General features: G+C 39.7%; 1 protein-coding gene across 6 annotated transcripts in view; it reads right to left on the reverse strand.

Moving 5' to 3' along the window:
* The window catches only part of VEZT (vezatin, adherens junctions transmembrane protein), a 69,013-nt gene that overhangs the window by 41,449 nt on the left and 13,927 nt on the right, over window positions 1-13,637 (reverse strand). The gene's annotated exons all lie outside the window — the stretch shown is intronic.

Genomic DNA, 13,637 nt, shown 5'->3' on the forward strand with positions numbered 1-13,637 from the left:
GTGTTATCAATCATATGCCAGCACTGTAAACAAACTTAAAACTCCAAGAAAGTTACCTAAAATAAGCTGACATACAAGCGTATGGCAAATGAGAGATAGCATAGGTTAATAACACAAACTCTGAAGCCAGACTACGGGTTCAGAGCCTAACTCTACCTCTTGCTAGCTTGGCAACCCATGGCAATGAATAATCCTTCTATGCTGTGGCTGTCTCCCCTAAGAATAGGAATAATAATTAACACCTAGCTCACAGGATTCTTATGAGGACTAAATAAATAGAAAGCATTTGGAACAGTCCCTGGCACATAGTTTATACCTCAATTTATACCTCAGTTTTATATAAGCTCTGTGGAAGGAGCACAGGTTTTGGAACAGACCAAAAAACGAAGTAAAAAGAACAAAACCACCCTAACTCCATTAAGCCGAAACATGGTCATCACTATTGGGTGAAAACCCACAGGACAATTCTTCCTAGATCAATGGCAAGCTTAAATTTTAACTTTTTGTCTTCTCTAAAGCACAGAGTTAGCAACAGGTTTAGAATAAATCTTGGTTCCATTCAACAATATATTTAATACTTAAGAAAGACCTTCTATCAGGTGTTGGAGATAAAATAACAAAAGCCACCAAAACTGACAACAAACAGCCATGCAGATGACGTAGTGCTATGTGGCAAAAGCTCATCTCAGTTAAGGTTCACAACAAACTCTAAATTATTACCATCATCACTACTGTTGTTCCCATTTCATGGCCGAGGAAACACTGACTCAGCTAGAGAATGCAGGTTAAGTCTGACTGCAAAGCCAATGCTCTGAAATATGCTGTATTACCTGAAATTACAAATAGTCCCTCCAGCATCTAGAGAGGAAGACACCAAAGAAGCTTACCTATAGTTTAGCACAGAGACACCAAGCAAATTAATAAGTATAGGACTGTACTGGTTGCTATGGAAAGAGAGGAGCAAGGCAGCCAACTTAGACCAACACTTCTAGGGAATATATATTTGAGTCTGGAAAAATGAGAAGAGTGGGAATTTGCTGGACTGATAGCAATTTACTGGCTATCAATTTGAAAGAACAGGAGGATGAATCAAATGCCTTCCTTTTAAGCTATGCTTAACCTCTCCTTTGAGAACAAGAAATAAACATTTTTTAAATAAGGAGGAAGAACTTCAAGTCTTATCCCTGTATCAGACTTAAAATCTCTGATGGCACAAATGGTTCATCTTTTTTATTATCCATAATGTATCTTCAAATATTGCCCTAAGTTACTTAATCTGCATTTTCAAGCTGAACTGTGAGCTCCACACCCTGCTCTGCCTCCAGAGCGGCAAAAAACCAAGAACACTAGCTCTTTGGGGCTGACCTTTTGAAAAGTTTACATACTTTAAAAAAAACAAACTTGTTTTTAAGGCAATGGAACCTTTTCTTCAAATGAACTCCCATGGGGAAGAACAATAAATATGATGGATCAAAGTGGAGTTACTCTAACTCAAGGGTCATCAAACTTCTTCTGTAAAAGGCCAGATAATAAATATTTTGGCCTTTTCAGGCCACACAGTCTCTGTTGCAACTAATCAACTTGGCTGCTGTAGAGTGAAAGCAGCCACAGCCAATACACAGACCAGGGAATGTGGTTATGTTCCAATAAAACCTTATCAATAGAAAATTTGAACTTCTTATAATTTTCATGTGTTACAAAATATCACTCTTTTGGTATTTTCCTCAATCATTTAAAGATGTAAAAGCGTTCTTTGTTCACCTGAGATATAAAAACAGGCAGGCACAGAGGGGTAAAAATCTGGCCCAACAGCTTGTTTATTGACTCCTGACTCAAGGTCCACGGCAAATTGTTCTCTGGGAAAAGGCTTGGTGGGCAGGGACAAGGTTAATTTCTTTGGCTTCAGATTTTAACTCCCTTTCTTACAGCACACTTAGCTGATGCTGTCTGCATTGACTCCAGTGACTCTTCCTATTCCAGCTTTGTCACGGCTCACAAAATAACAAAATAGAGTACCTATTAACATTTGTGTGTGTGTGTGTGTGTGTGTGTGTGTGTGTGTGTGTGATTAAACAGAGGAGAGAGAAGGAATATTTTGTTCTCCCTTTTCTCTCTGCACATCAACTAAAGGCATACGCACTCAGTTTGACCACCATAGTCTGCAACAATTGCTATTTCGTGTTTTGCAAAATAGAAGCATTAATTATTTACCTTGTACACTGCTGATAATGTCCAATAGTGTCATTGGATACAGTAATTCTATCAGTAGCTTATCTCCAAACATGAAACGTCTCATTAACTTTTTGGCTGCTTCACAAGCTGAGGGTCAAAAGTGTGGCACATCCATTTGTGCTATGCAACTATGAATGATGTCTTAGCAGTTCTGGTTTCTTCCATATCTTTAGTGACAGAATTTGTCACTTTCAGCCTAGAAAGCACTGTTTTATAGTTCTTGAAAATGCTGGCTTGCCAAGGCCATCACTGCGCTTTGACTAAGTTTTTGGCAAAATTTCAGAGTAGACCCTGGAAACCAGGGATGCAGGTGCTGCAGGTCCACTTAAATATTAATTCCAGTCATCCTCTTATATCAAAAGTTTGCACTCTTCTTGCTTTTTGGCTGTCAATGCAAATTGTATCACTTTCTAACATATATAAACTCAGACTGTATGAATACTAAAGCTCTATTTACTATGTTTATAGTAGTATTCTGCGTTGTAGCATTTATTTTACTGTTTTATTTCTACTTTTATGATTCAGTCACCTTTGAGCCAAAAGAAAATTGAAAATCTAACCAATGAGGAGTTCCTTTGTGGCACAGAGGGTTAAAGATCTGACAATGTCACTCACTGTAGTGGCTTGGGTTTGGTCACTCACCTAAGAATTTCCACATACCATGGGTGCAGCAAAAAAAATTTTTAACCAATAATAATACATAAATGAAAAACAAACATCCTTTGGTTAATGAATTGAATGTTAGCCAAGATGAACTGGCTAAGGCAGACCTTGTAACACATGAGCAATTTTTAAGAATGCAAAGGGATTTTTAGTAAAATTATTATTTTATATTAATTTTTAAAATGTTTGGGATATAGAATTATCTTTTTCTCTGAAAGTGCCAAACAACCTGTTCACTCTCTGAAAGCTCTCAGAGAATGGAATCATGACCAGTGGTGCTCAATTTTGTTTTTTGGTTTCAAGACTGCTTTATGGTCTTAAAAATTATTGAAGGTCCCACAGAGCTTCTGTTTATGTTGATGTCTAATGATATTTATCACATTGGAAATTAAGGTTGATCCAACTTTAGAAAGGGGCTTTTTTTTTTTTTTTTTTTTTGGTGGATGGTAAGGCAGAGTAGGTGGTGAGAGGTAATTTTCTCTAATAACACATTTTTCCTTGGTTCATGCAAAACAGAACCACAAATGTTTCAGTTAAGTTGTTTTCTTAAAGAGAAATTATTAGCACTGGACTCAGACTGTAATTTTGTCGTATTAGAGAATGTTACTGCTGCCAAAAGAAATATGAGAAACCCCAGACACAGCATGTGGGAGCTTATCCTCAGGAAATCCTTGTGGTCTACTATTCCTGTAAATTTTAGCTGACAGAAGATACACATCATAGCACCAGAAAGAATTCTGCTAAACGAAAAAATGCCACAAGTCTTTGGTTGTGCTAAGATTGTCCTGATGGCTGAAATATATTTTTGTAAGAAAAAGAAGCTAAAATAGACAGGAAACCCCAACATTTTTGCTGAACAAGCACTGCAATAAAACGCCTAAGTCCAGACTACCTGCTCTTCATGCTTCCCCCAAGATAACAGATCCCACACGAATGGGTATATAAAGTCTGAACCACTCCTTTCATGCACTGTTTATTTTCTGCATGGTTTATGGTGCATTCTGTAGAAGTGCTGGTACAATTATTGCTGGTTTGCATTTAAAAAGGAAGATTAGTGCAGAAATGGAAGTGATGGGTAAAATGCTTTTATCATTAGGTTCTCTCTTCTAAACTGCTTTAAGCTCTTATAGATAGAACAAGATATAACCTTTCAGGTTTAAATACTAATAAACATCCCCCGTGTGGCAGGTAAGATCTAGGCACAGGGGCAAAAATGAAATAGGTGAGGCCTTTGCTAAAAGCATGATACATTCAGGTTTCAAGAGTACTAAGGAAAATACTGAGCAGTTTGATACTTTCTAAGTAAGCTACCATATTTCAGGAAAATCCTCTCTGGGTTTTAGCTGCCCTGAGTACAAAATAAGAATGCTATGGCATTCTTTTTTTTTTTTTTTGTCTTTGGTCTTTTTTTGTTGTTGTTGTTGCTATTTCTTGGGCTGCTCCCGCGGCATATGGAGGTTCCCAGGCTAGGGGTTGAATCGGAGCTGTAGCCACCGGCCTACGCCAGAGCCACAGCAACGCGGGATCCGAGCCGCATCTGCAACCTACACCACAGCTCACGGCAATGCCGGATTGTTAACCCACTGAGCAAGGGCAGGGACCGAACCCACCACCTCATGGTTCCTAGTCAGATTCGTTAACCACTGTGCCACGACGGGAACTCCCTGCTATGGCATTCTTAAACTTGTTCAAGTGATAAAACAAAAGTTAAAATGTTCTTTGGGAAACAACATAAAAGAGTGGTATGTTAAAATAAAGAACTCCGTGTTAACTCAGATGCCATTTTATCAAATGTAATCAGCCAAATCTAGAATATGGAAAAGTTACAGATCAAATTACTCAGTTCCTTCAACAAATAAATGGTTAATAAAGGTAGAGGAGGTGGAGAAAACTGCTAAAGACTAAAGAGACATAACACCCAAATGTGATGGGTGGACTTTGTTGGGATCCTGGTTGGAACAATTATAAGTAGGTTTTTTATTTATTATTATTTTTTTTTGGTCTTTTGTTGTTGTTGCTATTTCTTGGGCCGCTCCCGCGGCATATGGAGGTTCCCAGGCCAGGGGTCAAATTGGAGCTGTAGCCACCGGCCTACGCCAGAGCCACAGCAACGCAGGATCCGAGCCGCGTCTGCAACCTACACCACAGCTCACGGCAACGCCGGATCGTTAACCCACTGAGCAAGGGCAGGGACCGAACCCGCAACCTCATGGTTCCTAGTCGGATTCGTTAACCACTGCGCCACGATGGGAACTCCATAAGTAGGTATTTTTGATACTTGAGGAAATTGAAACACAGACTAGGTTTTAGACAGTATTAGGGAATTATTAATTTTATTAGATAATTGTATTGGGGTTAGCATTTTTTAAAAAAGAGAGAATGTACTTATCTGTTAGAGACGCATACTAATTACAGGTGAAATTAGGTAATGTCTGAGATTTGCTTTAAAATACTCCATGAAAAAAGGTGGGGGTGGAAGGGGAAGAGATGAGACAGACAGTTTGGCAAAATGTCAGCAACTGCTCAAGCTGAAGCTGGGTGATGGGTACATGGAACTTTCACTGTTATTACTCTCCTTTTATGTATAATGTTGAAAGTCCATTATAAAAAGTTTTAAAAAATCAGATGCTAGGTTTTCCTAGAGTGTGGTATAAAAGATTTAAGAAAATACAATGGCAGAAAAATGTAGAACTGAAAAATTTTAATTTTAATCTGGGAAAAATAAAACTTTATTAAACTTTAGAATTGAACACTCAAGCCTTTATAAACTTCCATATAATGGTAGTGATACTTTTTGTATCTACTGAAAGAGAATATGACAAAAAGCAAATGTTAATTTAGTGACATCTGTAAATGAACTTGAGTGTTAATCATATAAGCACCAACGAGTTTAACATATACATATTTAATTTATAAAAATATTCATATCACGACACTGTAAAACAACTATACTTCAATAAAACTTTTAAATACGGCAAAAGGGAGTTCCCATCATGGCACAGCAGAAATGAATCTGACTAGGAACCATGAGGTTGCAGGTTCGATCCCTGGCCTAGCTCAGTGGGTTAAGGATCCAGTGTTGCCGTGAGCTGTGGTGTAGGTTGCAGACACGGCTCGGATCTGGTGTTGCTGTGGCTGTGGTGTAGGCCAGTGGCTACAGCTCCAATTAGACCCCCTAGCCTGGTATATGATCTCCATATACCACATGTGTGGCCCACAAAAGACAAAAAAAAAAAAAAAAACCCAAATCAAAAAAAATAAACAAAAAAGTGGCAAAAAGGAGTTCCTGTCATGGCACAGCAGAAATGAATCTGACTAGGAACCATGAGGTTGTGGGTTCAATCCCTGGGCTCACTCAGTGGGTTAAGGATCCAGCATTGCCATGAGTTGTGGTGTAGGTCGAAGACATGGCTTGGATCCTGCTTTGCTGTCACTGTAGTGTAGGCCAGCAGCTGCAGCTCCAATTTGACCCCTAGCCTGGGAACCTCCATATGCCACGGCTGTGGCTCTAAAATACAAAAATAAATAAATAAATAAATAAATAAATAAATAAATAAATAAAAATGGCAAAACAAAAATTCAGTTAACACTGGGCAAATGTTTGGATTTGCAAACTTCCTGTAACAATGCCCAGGCCACTCAAAATTTCGAGTTACCAGTCTTAGTGGAGTTACAAATAAATGGCTAATTACCTGTCAATGTCAATTATTCTTATTTATTTTCAAAAATTAATGTGAAGTTTGTGGAATAAACAATTCTCAATTAGGTGACTTCAGAGCCATGTTTAGACAGTTAAAAACAAAAAGCAAAACCACAAAGTCCCAGTAAGTTCCTACAGAGCAGTAGTTCTCAAAGTTGATTTTGCCCCCATCCCCAATTCCACCACTTGGCAATGTCTGAAGGTATTTTTGGTTGTTATAACTGAGGTGGAGGGGAGTGTTACTGGCATCTAGAGGGTATAGGTCAGGGATGAGACTCGACATCCTTCAGTGCACTTGGATGAGCCCCACAAAGAGTTATCCAGCTCAAACCAACAATGCTAAAGTTGAGAAACCCTGTTTACAAGGAAACACAGACTGAAAAAATTCAAAAAAAATAAGTAGCCCAGAAGCTGGTTTCATTATTTACTCCTTACTTTGGGAAAATGAGATTCAAAAAGAAAAAGCCAAAATGAAAAATTATTTATTCTTCCATGACTTGCAATTCAAGAACTCAACAGGCTCTCTAATAGTGAAATGAGTTACCTTCAAAATAACTGCATTAGGAGTTCCCGTTGTGGCTCAGCAGTTAGTGAACTTGACTAGCATCCACGAGGGGGTTCGATCCCTGGCCTCTCTCAGTGGGTTAAGGATCTGGTGTTGCCCTGAGCTGTGGTGTAGATCTCAGATGTGGCTCGGATCCCGTGTTGCTGTGGCTGAGGTGTAGGCCGACAGCTGTACCTTCAACTGGACCCCTAGCCTGGAAACCTCCATATGCCGCGGGTACAGCCCTAAAAAGACAGAAAGACCAAAAAAACAAAAAACTGCACTAGAGTTTATGCATTAACATTTTAACCAGCCACCAATACTACATAAAACCAAAGTAATTATAGCACCTGCTCATATTTGGAGAGTAATTCTTTTTCTTTCTTTCTTTCTTTTTTTTTTTGTCTTTTTGTCTCTTTAGGGCCGCACTGCAGCATATGGAGGTTCTCAGGCTAGAGGTCCAATTAGAGCTGTAGCCGCTGGCCTACGCCACAGCCACGGCAACTCAGGATCAGAGCTGTGTCTGTGACCTACAGCACAGCTCAAGGCAACACCAGATCCTTAACCCACTGAGAGAGGCCAGGGATCCAACCTGCGTCCACATGGATGCTAGTTGGGTTCGTTAACCGCTGAGCCATGACGGGAACTCCTGGAGATTATTTCTAAATGAACTTCATGTTCATCTAACTGAACTCCAGTTTTCCAATAAAATAATTTCCTTATTAAAAAACTTCTGTTAGGGTCTCAAGAAAAGAAACACCTGGAGTTTCCATTGTGGCTCAGCGGGTTAAGAACCCAATGTCACCTCTGTGAGGATGCTGGGTCAATCCCTGGCCTCGCTCAGTGAGTTAAGGATCTGGCATTGCCATAGCTGTGGTGTAGGCCGAACCGGCAGCTCCAGTTTAACCCCTGGCCTGGGAACTTCCATATGCTGCAGATGTGGCTGTAAGAAGAAAAAAATAATTGAAAAAAAAAAGAAAGAAAAGAAACATTTGTCTGACTAACTAGGCCACATATGTAACCAGGAAAGTTAGGTATCTGAATAAATTTAGCTTCTTCCACAAATGGCATCTTACTAAGAAGAGGTTTCCTTCGGCTACTGGCACACCTCTCTCTGTCAGTACTATAGGCCCACAAGCCAGCACCTGCATCAGGCTGAGAAACAGCCAGCACAACCCCAAGATGCTCTTTTCACACTGACCCCGATGCATCCTCTGGACACTAGTCTTCTCTTTCCCAGAAGTGCTGCTCTCAGAAGAGCTGGGTATCCTTTCAGAAAAGCAATTCGTAGTCTCCAACAACTGCTGGCCAAGTTCTGATTCTAGTTCCTCATCAACTATTTACTCTGTCTTCTAGTTGCCAACCACTAAGTGATAAGACCATTCCACCAGAAACGTTTAGAAAAAGGGAAACTTAAATGGCAATCATCATTTGTTCATCTACCACTAAGCAAATATTTATTTAGCACCTACTGTATGTCAGGCACTAGAGTTAGAATAGTTTTCTGCCATTTATTTCTCTCTCTGGATAGTCAAGAAAAAGTTAACTATTTTATCTATAAAAGGAAACTAAGTTCAGCTGCTCAACTTCATGGATTTTTTTAAAAAACTGCCTTGCTATTTTTAAATTAAAAATTCAAACAGTACAAAAAAGACGCAAAAATGCAAAATATATGGAGTGGATGGGATGAGCTATAATATATATAGTGTGAGAGGAGGGCCCCATAGAAGATCAATATTTTAGAAAAAAGTAAAGACAAAGCTGGAAAATAAAAAGAGTAACAGTAAAAGCAGCTAAGATTTGTTAAGTTGCTTATATGTTAGGCATTAAGTTAAGTGTGTTTTAGATCTCATTTACTCCTAACAATAAACTTTCTTTTTTTTTTTTTTATTTTTTTAGGGCAGCACCCTCGGCATATGGAAGTTCTCAGGCTAAGGGTCAAATTGGAGCGGCAGCTGTCAGCCTACATTACAGCCCCAGAAACGCGGGATCTGAGCCACAGCTCATGGCAACGCCAAATTGTTAACCCACTGAGCAAGGCCCGCGTCCTCATGGATACGAGTCAGGTTCCTTACTGCTGAGCCACAGTGGGAACTCCCTAACAACAAATGTGTAAAGAGGCATTCTTGGAGTTCCCATTGTGGCTCAGAGGTAGCAAACCCAACTGGTAACCATGCGGATGTGGGTTCGATCCCTGGCCTCGCTCAGTGGATTAAGTATCTGGCATTGCTGTGAGCTGTGGTGTAGGTCACAGACACAGCTCTGATCCTGAGTGGCTGTGGCTGTGGCTATGGCCAGCACCTACAGCTCTGATTGGACCCCAGACTGGGAACTTCCATATGCCATAAAAAGAAGCAAAAAAAAAGGGCATTCTTAATATTTCTCCATTTGGGGGTATACAGAGGTTAAATAACTTGTCCAAGGTCACCCAGCAGAATGTGAAGCTAGCGGGTCTGAGTCCAAAGCCTACACCCTTGATCAGAACACAAAAATGCCTGAAGAAAAAGCAGATCTAAAAGGAACAACTAAGATTTCTCTCTCAAGTTTGTGTTACTATTTTAAAATATAGGTTTTATTATACAGGTGTGGTGAAACCAACAGAGCAGGAGACAACTGCCACTGGAAAGATAGTTTGCTACAGTCACAGACACCAAAAGAAGGAAGCAGGCCATGCCGTGGGGGAGGGGAGGGCCCATGGGAAAGCATCAGGATCAGCGGTTGGGAGAAGAGCAGAATGAAGGTAGAGAGCCTTTATGGTGGTTTCTGTGGGAGGAATGGGCAAGGCAAGGTAAGCAGGCTTAAGACTGGCTAGATGGATGGTTTCAGCAGGCTCTGCAGCATGGGGGCTGTCCCTGGGAGGGCCTGGTACCTGACCCTGGGTGATCAGGCAGATATGGATAGTAGCCAGAAGAGCAGTTTGCTGTCTTTTAGTAACATGGGAGGAGCAATCCCAAGGGCCCAAGTTGGTAAATGAATCAGAATAAACAAAAGTAAAAGACATGGCTAATAAATATCAGATTTCATATTGTGTAAGGTCTAAAATGCAGGCCCCGCATAGCATAATTTTTAATTCAATTATGTACCTACGTCCTCATCTCAAATTATGACCCTTTCACTGGTGGAACAGAACTATAGTCTCTTAAATCTGGAAACATATCAGGATTTTTTTTTTTCCCCTGTGAAAATATTTTGGAAAACTGGAGTTCCTCCAAACCTTCATAGAACTGGTCTTATGATCTACAGGTTCTGTTTATTCATCCTTAAGAACGTTCTATATTTATTAGCCTCGGGTTAATAAAGTGGCAACTGGGAATAATTCAGGCAGAAACCAGAGGGAAATTTTCAGGCACATAAGAAAAAAAATCATCAAAAAGTAGTATATTACCCATTTAGAAATCTAGTCACCAAAGGTGACAGAACATAGCAGGCACCAGTGTAAACAGTATCAGCACACAAAATTAAAGCAAGTATTCCAGTGCTGCAGTTTCCTCCAGATTATGGGGGCCAGAAGCAGTGGACATCTGGAAGTGGCCCTTGACCTGCTCCCTCTGCCCATCTCTCAGGTTACAGCGGTGTTTACCTCTGGTGTGGAGATGTGAGTGGAGGCACTTTCTGTTTGCTGCTACCAGATACACTTTTTTCTCACAAGAGGATCACCAGTGTAAGTTCTCCTTGCTTTTGTTGATTCCCTCCCCACTAATTCCTTCCCAAACAAAAGCAGCACCATATGCTGAATAACCACACCGTGCCAGGCCCTGTTCTAAGCATTTTTATTTACTAACTCTCATCTTTACAATAACCTTTCAGGCAGAGCTCATTTAAGATATGATGAAATCAAGGCACAGAGAAACCAAGGTAAACTTTGCAAGGTGACAGAGATAGTAAATGCTAGAGCCAGTATTTGAACCTAGGCAGCCACACAGAGCCAAAGCTGTTATTTACTCCACTACTTGCAAGTAACTTAGAGTAAATAAGTTCATTAGCTTGGACTAATAAAGCATTTCATTTGTTTGCATATTTTTTAAACCAGAAACCAGACTTAGAAAATTCAAAGTGGGTCAGCATAAGTCTCCCGATAACATCTATATTTATTACTAATCATTTCTCTTTCAGATGAGCTATAAATTCATATGAATTTGCCTCAAATTACACAAGTCTAGAAACTGGCTACAAAGAATCTTGGGACTATAAAAATAATAGTACTCCACTCTTATAAACTACTTTCAAGTCCAGCTCACTGGATTTTTAAAACAACTCTTATGGCACCGAATAGAAAATATGGTCAACATACGATAAAACTAATTTCTTTAATTTATCATAAATCCACAAAAAGATAAAGATTTTAAAAGCTGCAAAAATAAGTAAATGCCATAAAAAGACAATTCAAAGGAAAAGCTATATATAAACAAGTGACTACAAATGAAGACTTTACCCTTGATGGAAGAAATACAAACTAAAACAAAGATTTTTTTCCCGGTAGTTGGCAACAATTAGGAAGTTTGATCTTATTTAGTGTTGGCAAGGGTATAAGAAAACCGGTATTTCATACACTGTTAGTGGCAGTTTGTTTGTAAAAATATAAATGTATAGGAGCTCTCCTATGGCACAGAGGGTTAAGGATCTGGCCACATCACTGCAAGTGGCTTGGATCGCTGCTGTGGTGGGGTTCAATCCCTGGCTCAGGAACTTCCACATGTTGTGGCAAACACACACACACACACACACACGTTTATATGCACCGCCTGGCAATTCTACAGGGCATCTGTTCTATGGATATAATATAAAAGTATACTTAATTTAGTTACAAGAATTCTAATTACTAGTAATCATTTAAGAACCCCATTGACTTTTTTTTTTTTTAATGTCTTTTTGTCTTTTTAGGGCCACTCCTGCGTCATATGGAGGTTCCCAGGCTAGGGGTCGAATTGGAGCCGTAGCCACCAGCCTACGCCAGAGCCACAGCAACACAGGATCTGAGCCGCATCTGCAACCTACACCACAGCTCACGGCAACGCCGGACCCTTAACCTCCTTAACCCACTGAGCGAGGCCAGGGATCGAACCCGCAACCTCATGGTTCCTAGTCAGGATTCGTTAACCACTGCGCCACGACGGGAACTCCCCCATTGACATTTAAAAGTCACTTTATACACTATTTCCATGTGTATTACACATATATTTGCATAGATGTATATATAAATATAATTGCATTAAAAATGATCTGGAAGGGAGTTCCCGTTGTGGCCTAGGGGTTAAGAACCTGACTAGTATCCATGAGGATGTGGGTTCGACCCCTGGCCTTCCCTAGTGAGTTAAGGATCCCGTGTTGCCACAAGCTGGCAGTGGCGTAGGCCAGCAGCTGCAAGCTCCAATTCAGTCACTACCCTGGGAACTTCCACGTGCCGCAGGTGTGGCCCTAAAAAGAAAGAAAGAAAAAAAAGGATCTGGAAGAAAACTGATTACAATGATTACTTCTGGGGAGAAAGGGGGGATTAAGGGAGGGCTGATGCTTTCTCTTATTTACCTTTTCTACAATGAAAATATATCCATGTGTTATTTGTGTGGAAAAAGGCGCCCAACATAAGGCTTGATTAAAAAGGTGTTGAATTTTTAATTTAGCAAGTGAACAGAATGATCCTGAGCACTTTTCTGTACCAAAATTAAGGATCTACTCAACTATCACACAGACTTTGTTTAACACATCGGTACTATATCAAAGCGATTACTATTAGGTCTGGCCAAATGCTAACTATTGTCAGGCGTCAGATGTTATTTGATTTCTGCAAGTCCGTATCAAACACAAAAAGCAATAGGAAAAGAGCGACTGACAGAAGATAGTAGGAGGCAGGAAGCACTGGCACAGAAACCTGACCCGTGTTGCAGAGGGAACTGTTAATGGAGACTTCACACCTATAAATCCCTGTTTCCCTGGAAGCCTTTGATTTCCATTCTCTTGTTAAGAGAATTTACCAAATTACTTACAGGTAACTTTTCTTTAAAAGTCTGTATCAATTTTTATTATTTGTTTTTATTATAGTATTTCTTCAGAAAAAAGAAGTACTATAGTATACCGTAAGTTATATATTTTTTAAAAGTTTCTACCATACCAATAGAACCTCTAAAAGAGCTTTTATTCAAAACAAAACCTTTAAGGAAAAAGCTACCTGTAATTAAAGGAATTTGATGGAGAATATTTGCCTGGAAATGATTACTTATTAGCTATTAAAATATTTAAAATGTCTTTTACCTTTGAATATAGCTTAAAGCTGTAGGTCTAAAAGCAATTATCCCACACAGAACAGGTATTTCTTGGAGAAGGTGATTGAAAAGGATGAACTCCTGTTGTCAGTTGTTAGGATTTCCTTATTTCTTCCCAGCTAACTGCAGAACCCCACAGAACAAGCAGATGAGGAAGGCTGTCAGCGCCAAATGACACAGGTAGCTCTTGTCTCTATTTTTCACGAAGACGCTTTTGGTATATAAAGTGCTATAACTGCCA

This window comes from Phacochoerus africanus, chromosome 7, assembly GCF_016906955.1.
Source record: "Phacochoerus africanus isolate WHEZ1 chromosome 7, ROS_Pafr_v1, whole genome shotgun sequence".
In the NCBI taxonomy this organism is placed as follows: domain Eukaryota; kingdom Metazoa; phylum Chordata; class Mammalia; order Artiodactyla; family Suidae; genus Phacochoerus; species Phacochoerus africanus.